At 45.7% G+C, this 14,309-nt stretch overlaps 1 long non-coding RNA gene across 1 annotated transcript; it reads right to left on the bottom strand.

Annotated features, from left to right (window-relative positions):
* Positions 1 to 9,928: 9,928 nt before the first annotated feature.
* Positions 9,929 to 14,194, bottom strand: LOC135973191 (uncharacterized). The gene is made up of 3 exons (XR_010589903.1): positions 14,147 to 14,194; positions 10,374 to 10,474; positions 9,929 to 10,062 (listed from the first exon to the last, which is right to left on the bottom strand). It is a non-coding gene; the product is annotated as an uncharacterized LOC135973191 (long non-coding RNA).
* Between the last annotated feature and the right edge of the window lie 115 nt (positions 14,195 to 14,309).

Below are 14,309 nucleotides of genomic sequence, written 5' to 3'. Positions count from 1 at the left end.
GGTGCATCACTTTGTGCTGACCCTTTGCACAAGAGTGAATTTAATCTAATGACAATTCTCTACAGTTTGCCGCTGAAGACCTAGATGCAAAGGGCACATTCTGTCTCTTAGCCTATAGCTCCAGCTATGCTACTAAGAAATGTGATGGGTAAATAGGTAAAGGCACATCAACTTCTTGCACTCAGTTCACTTATGAAAACTTTCCGAAGAGCAAGTGGGTGGAGGGAGAACATGGGAAGTTTTTTAGCATACTAGGAACACTGAATGACTCTTAGGGTATGTCTACACTACGGGATTAATCCGAATTTATATAATTCGGATTTGAAAAACAGGTTGTATAAAGTCGAAATGTATGCGGCCACACTAAGCACATTAATTCGGTGGTGTGCGTCCAAGTACCGGGGCTAGCATCGATTTCTGCACCGTTACACTGTGGGTAGCTATCCCATAGTTCCCGCAGTCTCCCGCGCCCATTGGGATTGTGGGTTAAGATCCCAGTGCCTGATGGGACAAAAAAACATCGTCGCAGGTGGTTCTGGGTACAGCCTCACCTCCTCCCCCCATTCTCCCTGCATGAAAGCAACGGACGGCAGACAACCATTTTCGCGCCTTTTTTCCTGGGTGGGTGAACACTGCAGACTCCATACCACGGCAAGCATGGAGCCCGCTGAGCTCAAGACAGCAGTCATGAACATTGTAAACACCTCGTGCGTTCTCGTGGAGTTTATGCTCAGCCAGGACCAGAAAAACGAGGCGAGGAGGCAGCGGCGGCGGCAGCGCAGCGACAAGCATGATGAGGACATTGACATGGACATGGACACGGATACAGAATTCTGTGAAACCACGGGCCCCGGTGCTTTGGAGATCATGTTGTTAATGGGGCAGATTCTATCCATGGAACGCCGATTCTGGGCAAGGGAAACAAGCACAGACTGGTGGGACCGCATAGTGTTGCAGGTCTGGGACGATTCCCAGTGGCTGCGGAACTTTCGCATGCGTAAGGGCACTTTCATGGAACTTTGTGACTTGCTGTCCCCTGCCCTGAAACGCCAGAATACCAAGATGAGAGCAGCCCTCACAGTTGAGAAGCGCGTGGCGATAGCCCTGTGGAAGCTTGCAACGCCAGACAGCTACCGGTCAGTCGGGAATCAATTTGGAGTGGGCAAATCTACTGTGGGGGCTGCTGTGATGCAAGTAGCCAAAGCAATCACTCAGGTGCTGCTACGAAAGTGACTCTGGGAAATGTGCAGGCTATAGTGGATGGTTTTGCTGCAATGGGATTCCCTAACTGGTGGGGCGATAGACGGAACCCATATCCCTATCTTGGCACCGGAGCACCAAGCCACCGAGTACATAAACCGCAAGGGGTACTTTTCAATGGTGCTGCAAACACTTGTGGATCACAAGGGACGTTTCACCAACATCAACGCGGGCTGGGCGGGAAGGGTTCATGACGCTCGCGTCTTCAGGAACACTACTCTGTTTAAAGGGCTGCAGCAAGGGACTTACTTTCCGGACCAGAAAATAACCGTTGGGGATGTTGAGATGCCAATAGTTATTCTTGGGGACCCAGCCTACCCCTTAATGCCATGGCTCATGAAGCCGTACACAGGCAGCCTGGACAGGAGTCAGGAGCTGTTTAACTACAGGCTAAGCAAGTGCAGAATGGTGGTAGAATGTGCATTTGGCCGTTTAAAAGGTCGCTGGCGATCATTATTGACTCGCTCTGACCTCAGCCAAAGAAATCTCCCCATTGTTATTTCTGCTTGCTGTGTGCTCCACAATCTCTGTGAAAGTAAGGGGGAGACCTTTATGGCGGGGTGGGAGGCTGAGGCAAATCGCCTGTCTGCTGATTACGCGCAGCCAGACACCAGGGCGATTAGAAGAGCACACCAGGAAGCGCTGTGCATCAGAGAAGCTTTAAAAACCAGTTTCATGACTGGCCAGGCTACAGTGTGAAATATCTGTTTGTTTCTCCTTCATGAAAACCCGCCCCCTTTATTGACTGATTTTCTGTAAGGAACCCACCCTCCCCCTTCCCCCAGCTTTCTTTCAAACCAAATAAAGTCACTATCATTTAAAAATCACTTATTCTTTATTAATAGATTAGAAAAAGAGGGAGGGAACCCGGGTGGTATTTGGGAGGAGGATTGCTGGGAAGGAAAAAGCCACAAAGAAAAGGTTAAAAAAATGACAGCCTTTTGCTTGGGCTGTCTACTGGGGTGGAATGGGAAGGTGTACGGAGCCTCCCCCCCAGCAAACACTGGGACCATACGCTGCCAGGCTTTGTCAGGCAATGATACCAGATTACTTGCTGCAAGCATGGCGTGGTCAAGTGTCCTACCATGGAGGAGGGAATAAGGATGCACTGCCCAGAAACCTTGTGGCAAGGCTTTTGGAGTACCTCCAGGAGAGCTTCATGGAGATGTCCCTGGAGGATTTCCGCTCCATCCCCAGACACGTTAACAGACTTTTCCAGTAGCTGAACTGATCGCGAATGCATCCCAAGTCCTCAGGGCAAAGTAATCATTAAAAACCGTTTGCTTTTAAAACAAGTTTTATATTTTAAAAGGTAAACTCACCTGAGGTCCCTTCCATGGGGTCAGAGTCTTGGGTACTGGCTTGGGAGGCTTGGGAGGGTACTTCAGTCAGGGTGAGAAAAAGATCCTGGCTGTTGGGGAGAACGGAGTGCTGTGTGCTCTCTGCAAGCTCATCCTCCTCCTCCTCCTCCTCCTCCTCTCCCCCATCGGCAGAATCCTCAGGCGTCGCTGATGAGACTATCCCCGACCCAGAATCCACGATCACAGGTGGGGTAGTGGTGGCAGCCCCCCCTAGAATTGCATGCAGCTCGGCGTAGAAGCGGCATGTCCGCGGCTCTGACCCGGAGCGACCGTTTGCCTCCTTTGTTTTTTGATAGGCTTGTCTGAGCTCCTTGACTTTCATGCGGCACTGCTCAGAGTCCCTATTGTGGCCTCTCTCCATCATGCCCTTGGAGATTTTTTCAAAAGTTTTTGCATTTCGTCTTTTAGAATGAAGTTCTGCAAGCACTGAATCCTCTCCCCATACAGCGATCAGATCCAGTACCTCCCTTACGGTCCATGCTGGTGCTCTTTTTCGATTATCAGCCTGCATGGTTACCGGTGCTGATGAGCTATCTGTGGTCACCTGTGCTCTCCACGCTGGGCAAACAGGAAATGAAATTCAAATGTTCGCGGGGCTTTTCCTGTCTACCTGGCCAGTGCATCCGAGTTTAGATTGCTGTCCAGAGCGGTCACAATGATGCACTGTGGGATAGCTCCCGGAGGCCAATACCATCGAATTGCGGCCACACTATCCCTAATTCAAAATGTTAAAATCGATTTTGGCGCTACTCCGCTCGTCGGGGTGGAGTACAGAAATCGATTTAAAGGGCCCTTTACATCGAAATAAATAGCGTCGTTGTGTGGACGGTTGCAGGGTAAATTCGAATTAAAGCTGATAAATCCGAATTAAAGTCGTAGTGTAGACCAGGCCTTAGTCCATCTCTTCCTTACTATCCCATGGATAATTAGAAGCCAGCTTTTCTAATACTGAGTCCCTGATCTGAGTTCTCTTTTTAGATCTTCGAGAAGGCAGTAGGTTGCAAAGCAAGTTTCTGAACCCAGTCAAACTTCTTTTCTGGAACCTGTCTACTACTGCTTCTAAATATGTTGCATTTCATTCTTCAGAAGCCTTCACTTGTGTTGTCACTGAAGTAAACAAGCAGTTGCTAGGATGGCATGTGATTCTTTATTTAAACTGAAATGTAACCGCTTTTCACCATTTTGTGCAGATCTCTTCTTGAGTGAGTCCTTTCCTAAATTCCCTCTAATGCTCTCAAGTATGTATTGTATTTGCTTTCTCCTATTCTATTCAGTGAGCATTAGGTACAACACCCAACTGTGGAGTCTGTCTTAATAAAATTATCTCCACCATTGCACTGCAGTCTTCTATCCTTATAGGTCAAACAGTCCTTCAGGACTACAGGGATTCCTATAGACATAGGGGCATAGTGAAGTGAAGGGTATGTGCTCAAATGCCATCTGAGAGTAACTTGGTTGTTGGGAAGAGGGCAGTGATCAGTTCTCAATGTCCACTGAAGGTAGGATAAGAAGAAATGGGCTTAATCTGCAGTAAGGGAGATTTTAGATCTCTCACTACAAGGATAATTAAGCACTGGAATAGCCTTCCCAGGGAGATTGTGGAATCCCCATTATTGGAAATTTCTAAGAACAAGTTAGAAAAACACCTGTCAAAGGCAGTCTAGATTCACTTTGTCCTGCTTTTGCAGGGGGGATGGACTAGATGATTGCTCAAGGTCCTTTTCAGTTCTACATTCAGGGCTGTAACTAGGGCAGGGTGAGCAGGGCAGCTGCCAGGGCGCAAAGCGGGCAGGGGTGGAAAAAATGAAGTGGTGCAGGATTGGACCCAGTGGTATCAGCTGGAGCTAAGGGTGCTCAGCCCCTCCCCCCCCCCCCCCCACACACACACTGAGTTGGGCCCAACAGCTGTAGCCCAAGATGCTTAGTGCCATTCCCCTCCCCACAGGCCCAGGGACCCTGGCCAGAGCAAGTTTGCCCCACGGCGCGAGGGTTGCATCAGCAAGTGAGCAGTTCCCTGAGTGCCGCCAGCTCAGGGAGAGGCCCACGGGGAGTTATTGACTGATAGCCTGGCACAGCATCCTAGACCTGTGACTGCCACCATGACAGGGAGCATGACACTGCCCCCACCTCCAGTGGGTTTCCCTGTTGCAGGTACCCCCTCCAGAACCCCCTGAATACCATTTCCCGTGCCCCTCAAATACCCCCTTCCAGTACACACAAACGCACACCCTCCAGCACTCTCCAACTGAAACCCCCCTCCAGCTCCCTCTCCTCCTGGCAGTGTCCTCTATTTGGGAACTTGAAATATAGTCACTCTAGGGGTCACTCTGTTCTCATGGCCTTGGTTTCCAGAGCTGGCGGGAACGAATCTGCCCTGCCAGCAGCAGCTGCCTGCCCCCAGGCCTTGGGCTGGGCACCAGGCTTGCCTGGCCGAGCTCAGAGCTTGGGCTGGGCAACCGCAAGCCCTGCAACCATGGGGCTGGGGCAGGGCAGCCAAGGGGAGCAAGGGGCCCCACAGTTTGAAATCCTCTGTACTAAATGGAAGGCAGAAATCTAGGGTGGACCACACTCTGCATGTCTCCCCAAATGTTGCCTCTAGGAGGTGCAAATATGCTTGCTTGCTTGCCCCAGGCACTAAAATGATTTTGTGATGTTCTAATACAGCAGAGGTTTGGGTAGGCAGGACAACTGCTATGTTGTAGAAAAAAAGTGTGTGTGTATGTGCGCCCGCTGTGGGGGAGCAGTATATGTTGAATGGTTCCCCTTGAGAACTGCAGTACTGACTTAACTATCTCTGAAACTTCCTTTTACAGCAATGTAGAATACTTCTGGCCACAGGCCTGTTATTTGGGTCTATCTAATTCTGAGTCTGGCACCATCTGCTGGATAAACTAAATAACACATTCATCCTCAACCATTTACTTACTGTAGTGCTGTTTATCTCTCACTTAAAGATAAACACACAAAAAGCACTGGGGTTGTGCCCATTTTCTCTGTGGGTAAAGATAGCTTGAAAGGGTTTAAAATCCACACACACACACCTTCCAAGGAGAAGAGGCAAATGCGGCATTCATCACTCTTCCATCCCTCTAAACTTGAAAGCAGACGCTGTTGCAACCCAGAGGATCCTCAGAACTGCTCTAAATTGCAGTAGCTGGGTTTGGAGATTTGGGGATAAATCCGTATTACTCTCTGCACACAGTGGACATCTATCAGGGAGATATCGTTACCAACTCCATGACTAAAGTTCTTTGTTTTTTCACTTAATTCCATATTTTAGGTATTTATGTGGCCCTCGTGCCTGCATTATCTGAGCTCAAACAAATCTCTTGATTCTCAGTGGAATGCAAGTTTTGTCACCAGCCTGGCACCATTTTCTCTATTAGCTATATCAGGGGTAGGCAACCTATGGCACGCGAGCTGATTTTCGGTGGCACTCACACTGCCTGGGTCCTGGCCACCGGTCCGGGGGGTTCTGTATTTTAATTGAAGCTTCTTAAACATTTTAAAAGACTTATTTACTTTATATATAACAATAGTTTAGTTATATATTATAGACTTATAGGAAGAGACCTTCTAAAAACGTTAAAATATATTACTGGCACGCGAAACCTTAAATTAGAGTGAATAAATGAAGACTTGGCACACCACTTCTGATAGGTTGCTGACCCCTGAGCTATATGGTAACAATTTTGTAACCTATGCATGGATGCAAGTGTAGAGATCCCATGGTAATAATGCTGAGACTGAGATAATGTGGTTATAAATACCAAGTGAAGGGGATGATAGGGTCGAGCAACACCCATTATAGATGCATTCAAGTTACAGATTTATTTATAATTTTCCTTTTTAAACAGTCATGTAAAATCATTTTGTATTTCCAGAGCATTACTCAATCTTTAATCCGCACAGAACTGTAAGAGAGAGGTAAGTAGTATTATCCTTAATCTACAAACAGGGAAACTGAGAATAAAAGGGAAGTGACTTGCTCGTAGGCTTTGCATAAAGTTACTGGCAGACCTGAGGTTAGTGGTTTGAGGTTCTTAGCTTCCAATCCCATGCTCAGTCCTCTAGACTGAATTGCTTCTTATCATAATCTGATTTTTTTTTCAGACTTGTTAATATTTATGCTTTGTATGTCTAGAATGCTTACATTTATACTGATGATGTTTGAACCTGCCATACACCTAAGATGGTGAGACAAACTGCATCAGCTGTTTAACTGCTGGCCCACATCTCAATAAGAGGAACATGATGCTCTTCTTCGTACTCACAAAGATGCTACTGTCAGACAGTGTTTTTGAAGGGAAGAAACTGTGGTAGTGTGGTTATTGTGGAGGAGCATTTTTAGTTTCTCCTCAAAGCTTTTTAAAACTATAGAATAGTCTTTTTGCATAAAAATATAACAGGAAACACAGTCAGACTTCATGGTAGCTATACAATGGCTCAAAGGCTTGTTTGAAACAATAAATAGTAACGTACGTAGATCTATCAGCGCCGTAATAGTCTGACAAATAGTACAGCTGAATAATTCAGAGCACATATGATTTTCACAGCCACTGAGCCAGTGCCTGTTTGAAAGAGAGTGTCCCGTATCCTACATCTTTGACCACATCACTATTCTTGGCACCCTCCTGTATCCCATCCCACTACAATCTCTAATCCTGCCTTCTGATGCTACTCATTCTCCCCATCCATTTTTCACAGCATCTCTGCTACTCCTCACAGTCCCTGTGTCCTTTGAGCCCCCGAACCATGGAGAGGCAGCCATTTTGTTTGTGGGTCGGGGCTTCAATGTCGTTGAAAACAGTGAGCTGTGGCAGCCAACTTTATTATAGGCAGCCTCACTGCCACGTGCAGATAGGCTGCACGGAAATGGTGGCCATCTTGCTGGTTTCAGCCCCATTGACAGTAACAGGAGATGGTGACCATTTTGAATAAGGGAAAATTTGTGTTGGCAGCCTTTTATCATGTTTTCATGAGACACGTTTAAAAAAAAAACACCCCAAACATGCTAGACATGAGAGAAAATTGTGAGAGTTGGCAACAGCAAGTATGAATTAATGATTCTGAGAGGGGTAAACGCCTCTGCTCCTTGTTGATCTGATGAAAGCATCAGCTGTAAAGCCCAGTGATGACATTTTGATAACATTAACTATTTCATGGCTGATTAGTTTAGTTGCTGGAAAGGTGGAATTTGATAAGTGGGAATCTGGAGCTTTTGTAGGGAAGGAAATGCAGAAGGAACAGTGGAAACTCACAAAGGCATAGAGATAGGAGGATGTGGGAGGAAGAGATACCAAGGGCAGAAATACACACCACCTCTCGTTGGGCCCACATGTAGCTTCTCCCTGAGTGATGGATGCAACGACAGGACAAAGCACAAATAATAGATACTACATATTTAGTTACACCATAAAGGCTATATTCTCCCCTTGATATCTATGCAAACCTTTCATTAATACCACTAGGTGAACTGCTGTACAGTGTGAGGGGGTGGGAGAGACTGTTCTGAATTTATATACATACACCCTGCCATGGACCATAAATAAGCATGGATGTAGGAACTGGTAGTATATTGTATAAAGAACAAACAACACATCTCGAGTCTGACCTCCTGGCTTAGAGGGAGAGCTTACAGTCTCTCTTCTGGCAGGTGCCCCCCCCCCACTTTTTGGTGTAAAAAAAGTGGATTAGGTTTACTATTCCTTCAGAGATGTAACAAAGCAATATGAAAAACAGACCAGCTGTTACAGTTGTCTGATCCTCTGAACTATGTTTTTTTAATATAACATGAGTTACAATGGAGAAAGAGGAGATGGACGCAGGTTGATTTTTTTTTTTTAAGCACACTATACTTGTTCCTATGACAAAGTTCCTCAAATTTAGCCCCTCCTTACAAAAATGTAGGCAAAATTAGGATATCTCAGAAAGGAAAACTACTTTGTACAATCCAGAGCTGGATTCAGGCAATTCAAACTGTCCACATGCTATTGCCCTGCCGTCCACTTGGAGCAGTGATTAGTGAGCATTGCCCTGTCACCTTTCTCAGCCATGTACAGGCAGTAGCATGCCCTCACACCCCAGAAGTGGCAGCAGGGATCCCCTCTCCTCTTGTAGAGGCAAGGGTGTTGTGACATTATTGACATAAACTGTGATCGTACAGATCATTGCTGCAACCAGGGTCCTATGGTTGCACCAGTTCTTATATAGAGGAGGCCAAGTGGGGTGTCTATGGAAAGGTTGTAGTTTGCTGGTTATGATTATGCTGTCTGTATATGCGTATCATTTTTGTATTTGAAGTTATGAATATTGGCTATGTATTTGTTTGATTCTAAGTAGCCTCAGTGAAGCATTAGGTCAGCTTCTTGAGAAAGGACTGTTCTCAGGAAGTGCCCAATCAAGAAATGCTTAACTGACAGTGGACTTTGGGAGACACCAATCCACATCTGAGCTTTCCTGGGAACGTTCAAACTAACATGCAAACAATGGCATTGGCCAGCAAAAAGGTGAATAATTCATAGACATGTGACTTGCCCAGGTGGCTACAGACTCTGTCCTGTTGCTGTGATCTCACACAGGAGAACAAAGGGGTTTCTGCCCACAAGAGAGAGAATATAAAAGGCCCTGGAAAACCCTCCATTTTATCTTCAGCTGGCTCAGAAGATCGCCTCTCCACCCCCAAAGAGATGCCTGAAAGAAACTGGAACAAAGGACAGCAACTGTGAGGGTTTGAGTGATTGCTGGACCCAGACTAGGAAGGAGTCTAGACTGTGAAAGAAGCTTATTGGAACATCTCTCAGGGTGAGATTTACCTGCATTTAGTTTCCTACTGTATTGGGTTTAGACCTGCATGTTTTTGTTTTATTTTGCTTGGTAATTTACTTTGGTCTGTCTGTTATTACTTGGAATCACTTAAATCCTACTTATTATACTTAATAAAATCACTTTTGTTTATTAATTAACCCAGAGTAAGCCATTAATTCCTGGGGGAGCAAACAGCTGTGCATATCTCTCTATCAGTGTTATAGAAGGCGGACAATTTGAGTTTACCCTCTATAAGCTTTATACAGAGTACAACAGATTTATTTGGGGTTTGGACCCCATTGGGAACTGGGTATCAGGATGCTAGAGATAGGAGCACGTCTTAAGCTGTTTTCAGTTAAGTCTGCAGCTTGTGGAGGATGTGGTTCAGACCTGGGTCTGTGTTTGTAGCAGGCTAGCGTGTGTGGCTCAAGATAGGGTACTGAAGTCCCAAGCTACCAGGGAAAATGGGCTCAGAGGTAGTCTCAGTACATCAGCTGGCAGTCCCAAGCGGGTTTCTGTGACCCAACCCGTCACAGGTGTATCGAGGTAGCCCTCAGTACTTACTCCCAGCAGCTGGGGTGGATGGGTCTTGGTTTTTGCATTCTTCTTCTCCAACACATACGCCTAGTCTTTACTAGAAAAAAAGTGTTTATAGAATGTATGTTAAAACCCTGGTTTAGACAGAGCAATTTGTATTTTCATACGTGTTCGCTGCTCAGGGTCAACCCTAAGAGGGAACCTAAGTTTACTTCATCCAGCTAATGTGTTAGAACTACTTGTCTTGTTTATGTGGGGGGAGGGGGGTTAACGCTACACTATGGTTTTAACATGTTAAGAGGTGTTAAACACACAGCTTTTTTCCCCTAGTATAGACATGGCTATAGAATCTTCTGCTGAGATGGTGTTGGTGGGGCCCCCTGGAGCAGAGAGTCTGGGAATTAATACCTGGGTGAGATCCATGGAGCAATTCTCATATCTCAGAGCTATTGTTTCAGGCTCTCTGAAGACATCAATGCATTGGTTCCACATCACGGTTTCAAACTTTTCTTTGTAACCAGGAAAACAAGAAACTTACATTAGAACATCAGCTTTCATTTAAAAAAACAAAACAAAAAGTAATCACATGACTTCACAATGTGGGCTCTAGGCCTGGGCCTATGTTGTGTATGCTTCAATAATCTGACCATGGAAACACTTTTCCCTGGTGGAAGTGGCTGGTTGCAGACAGCTTCAGAAAATTTTGTGCTAATTCTTTTTTGAAGACTGGTAAATATACAATGAAAGATTCATCCCCTTGGTATAACATTTGGACAGACATTTCACTTATTTACAGTATTTCATGACATCCTCCCACCTCTACTTGCTTACTGGGGAGTAGTTCAACAACAAAATACAAACAAATAACAGCAGAACAAAGTTAAGTATATGTGGTTTCTTTTCCCATCCACTGACTCCACAGGCATCTTTATCGTTAATATTTTCTCCCATCTGTCCTGTTAGATATGTTTATGCTATTGTCTGAGTCCCCAGGAAGTCTGTGTTCTCTCTATGGTGACACCATCCTGCTAGACGGGACTGGTTCTGCTAGTTCTGGGAAAACAAGGCTCTTAAAGGCAATTAGTGACTTTCACGTCTTGGAGTGTGACAGGATTTTCTCAGCTTCGGTCTACTGTATTTGTATTTGGGCTAAGCAAAGCAGATGAACAATTCTAATAATACAAAGACAAGATAAAGTGCACAGGACAGGTATAATAATTAACAATAATTATGTATCACCCGGAGGCCACAATCAGGATCAGGAATTCATTGTACTGAATGCTATATCAACAGCAAATAAAAGCTAGTTTAAAGAGCTTACTTTGAAGGGACTAGTGGTCAAGGGACAAGACCAACAGAGAATTGAAGAACACAGTGGAGGTGGTTGGGGAGGAAGAAAAGGGTGACAGTAATAGGACCACCAGGTTACATACATTAACTGCAGTTTAAAGGCTTTACTTTCTTTCTTTCTTTCTTTCTTTAAAATGGACAGGCACTATTGATGAATTAGGCCCATATTCTCAAAGGTATTTAGGTGCCTATCTGCCTCTTTTCAAATGGTGACATTTTCAAAACTGTTGCCTAGCCCTGCAGGCACCTATATTTCTGCTGGTTGGTGTTTGCAGAGTCGCCTAAGTGCTGATGCCACCCCACAGCTAATGAGCCACTTGGAGGCCTAACTCAAGCCAAAGCCCTCGAGACCGTGAAGCAGGATTCTCATACTAAGTGAGGGAATGCTATCTTGCCAGTGGGGCCTGATCCTGACTTCATGCCTGTCAGACCCCAGCAGAAGGGCTGGATGCAGGCTACTACTAGGTTTAGAGGCAGTACAGTGTGACCTCAGAGTAGCACCCTGGAACCCCCGTATTCACCACTGTCATATAATTATGTTTTGTAAAAAGTATGCCTTGTGAGGTATCATTTTGTGAGGTTCCCTGTTCCCGGCCAATTTATGGGAGCTGTGGGGGGCAGTGCCTGCAGGCGAGGGCAGTTCATGGAGCCCTCTGCCCCTCTCCCGCCACCCCGGAGCCGCAGGGACGTGGTGCCGGCCACTTCTGGGAGTGGCATGGGGCCAGGGCAGGCAGGGAGCCTGCCTTAGCCCTGCTGCGCCACAGGGCTGGCAATCCCGCGGGCCGGATCCAAAGCCCTGATGGGCCAGATCCGGCCCGCGAGCCGTAGTTTGCCCACCCCTGACGTAGACGATAGACTGCTTGACCAATAGGGGCGGACCCTCATGTCACAAGGGTATCTATATCACATATATCTTTCCAGCAAGCTGGAAGAAACTATAAAAGAAGGGAAGTGACATCATCACTTGATCTCTCTTCCCCCCTCCCCAACTCAACACCTGGAAGAAACATCTGGCTGACAAAGGCTTTGAACTGGTCAACGTGATCCCAGGCTGGAAAAGAGTCCCGCATGTTTATTGAGGATTGTACCATCTGTCAGGATGAGACACTGCTTGATTCAAATCCCGTTTAGTTTGTAGAACTCAGACTGTGAATTTATTTTTGTTTCTTAAGTAACCAACTTTGATCTCTATGCTTGCTACTTATAATCACTTAAAATCTATCTTTCTGTAGTTAATACATCTGTTCTATATTTTACCTAAAACAGTATGTTTTGGTTGAAGTGCTTAGGAAATCTCAGCTCAGGTTACAAAGGCTAATGTGTGTCCTCTCCACATCAGGGGAGGATCGGACTTGGAAATGAATTTACACTGGTCAGGCTTCTGAACAGGGCAAGATGGTACAGTTCCAGGGAGCAAGGCTGGGGAGCTGAAGGAGTGTGCGGGGGACTGGTTGGAGCCTCTCTATTGTTGTTTCATGAGTGGCTGGCAAAGCATCCATGTAACTCAGTTGTGTGTGTCCCTGCCTGTGGATGTCTGTGTAAGTGCAGTACCTGCCAGAGGTTTGTGGCTTAACAACAGCCTCACAGTGTGAGAAGGATGCCCTAGGTTGGTGGAACAGAGGGCTAAGTTGTCCCACAGTCCAGGTGGCACCCCAGTAGCCCTGTCACACATAGCATCTGCAAAAAAGCTGATGGTAAAGGGAAATATAGGGTGAGCATGAGAGCACCGGGTCAGCTGCTTACGCAGCTTTCTGGCTTCTGAGGATCCCTTGCTTAGGTGCCTAACTTATTTCCTGCATTGTATATGGAGTCTGGGCACCTAGCTTAGGGTTGAGGGTTCCGCTAGGCTGCAGACTGCCGTAGGGGTTAGGCGTTGCAACGCGGAGCAGAGCAATGCCTAAGTACTTTGAGGTTCTGGGCCCAAGGGCCAATTATTGCTATGAGCTCCATGCTGGCAGACTCCCCTTCATAGGCATCAGTAAGACTCCACTCAGAGGCAGGGTTCTATCCACCTGCCTGGACTCAATGGAGACATGGGGTTTAAATGATTAATCATCATTAATGATGATTATGTGCCACATAAACTTGTGTGAAACTGCTATCCAGCTATATGGTTATAAATTTCCAGTTTAGATTGGCAAACCATTGTCTTAAGCAACAAATAAAAATTATCCTCAAGATCTCCAATCCTATTTTGTTTAGTTAAAGACCAAATTTTTGCTACTCTGCTGAGTGGTTGCATAAGGCAAGGTTTTATTGTTTACATCTGAAAGGGTGACTCAAGAAACGGAAGTAATACAGAATGAATCCATTATTTTAAGCTTCTCTTACCATTATTTTTCTTAGATCTCTTATTTTGAAATTTTACCTCACACTGAAGCTTTGAGAGGATGACAGGAGCCATACAAATAGGCCCTTAAACTGAATCAGGGTTACTCTGAATAGCGTTTTATTCTAGTACTAATGTTGTGAACGGTGCCTGAGGGCTCTAGGCCATTTGTTTGCAAGAGATGGCACTGAGCCAACCTTTCTTCAGAAATCAAGTGCTGCAGTAGAGACATGGCATTTCCCTTAGTGGAGATGGGGTTTAATGTAACGATTGACAGCATTAACACATTAATGTAAGAGGATTTTAGCTGACATGCAGCTTTTAGATTAAATTGCTGCTTAGCAAATTTATCCGCAGCCCTCAATGTTAATTTTTTTAATAGCCTAGTTTCTGTCACGCTCCCTTCATCAGACAATGATTGTAACCCTAGCTCACTCAGAGGAATTGACAACTGCGAGTTTCATTGTTTTACACTCCCAGTGCGTGCAGGTAAGTACAATACCTTGAAAGCAGAGGTATGAATCTTCGCAGAGTTGACTCCGCCTTCTGAGTAAAATATAGAGTAAAATATATGTAGTTATGCAATCATAATCCTTTGAGTAACCCCGCCCTCCACAGGACAGAATCAGAACCTCTCAACAGTATAGGGCCAATGCCACACAGTT

The sequence above is a fragment of the Chrysemys picta genome, chromosome 8 (genome assembly GCF_011386835.1).
Source record: "Chrysemys picta bellii isolate R12L10 chromosome 8, ASM1138683v2, whole genome shotgun sequence".
NCBI classification, from domain to species: domain Eukaryota; kingdom Metazoa; phylum Chordata; order Testudines; family Emydidae; genus Chrysemys; species Chrysemys picta.
The sequence above is the reverse complement of the archived record's forward strand: the minus strand, read 5'-3'. Positions and strand labels throughout refer to the sequence as shown.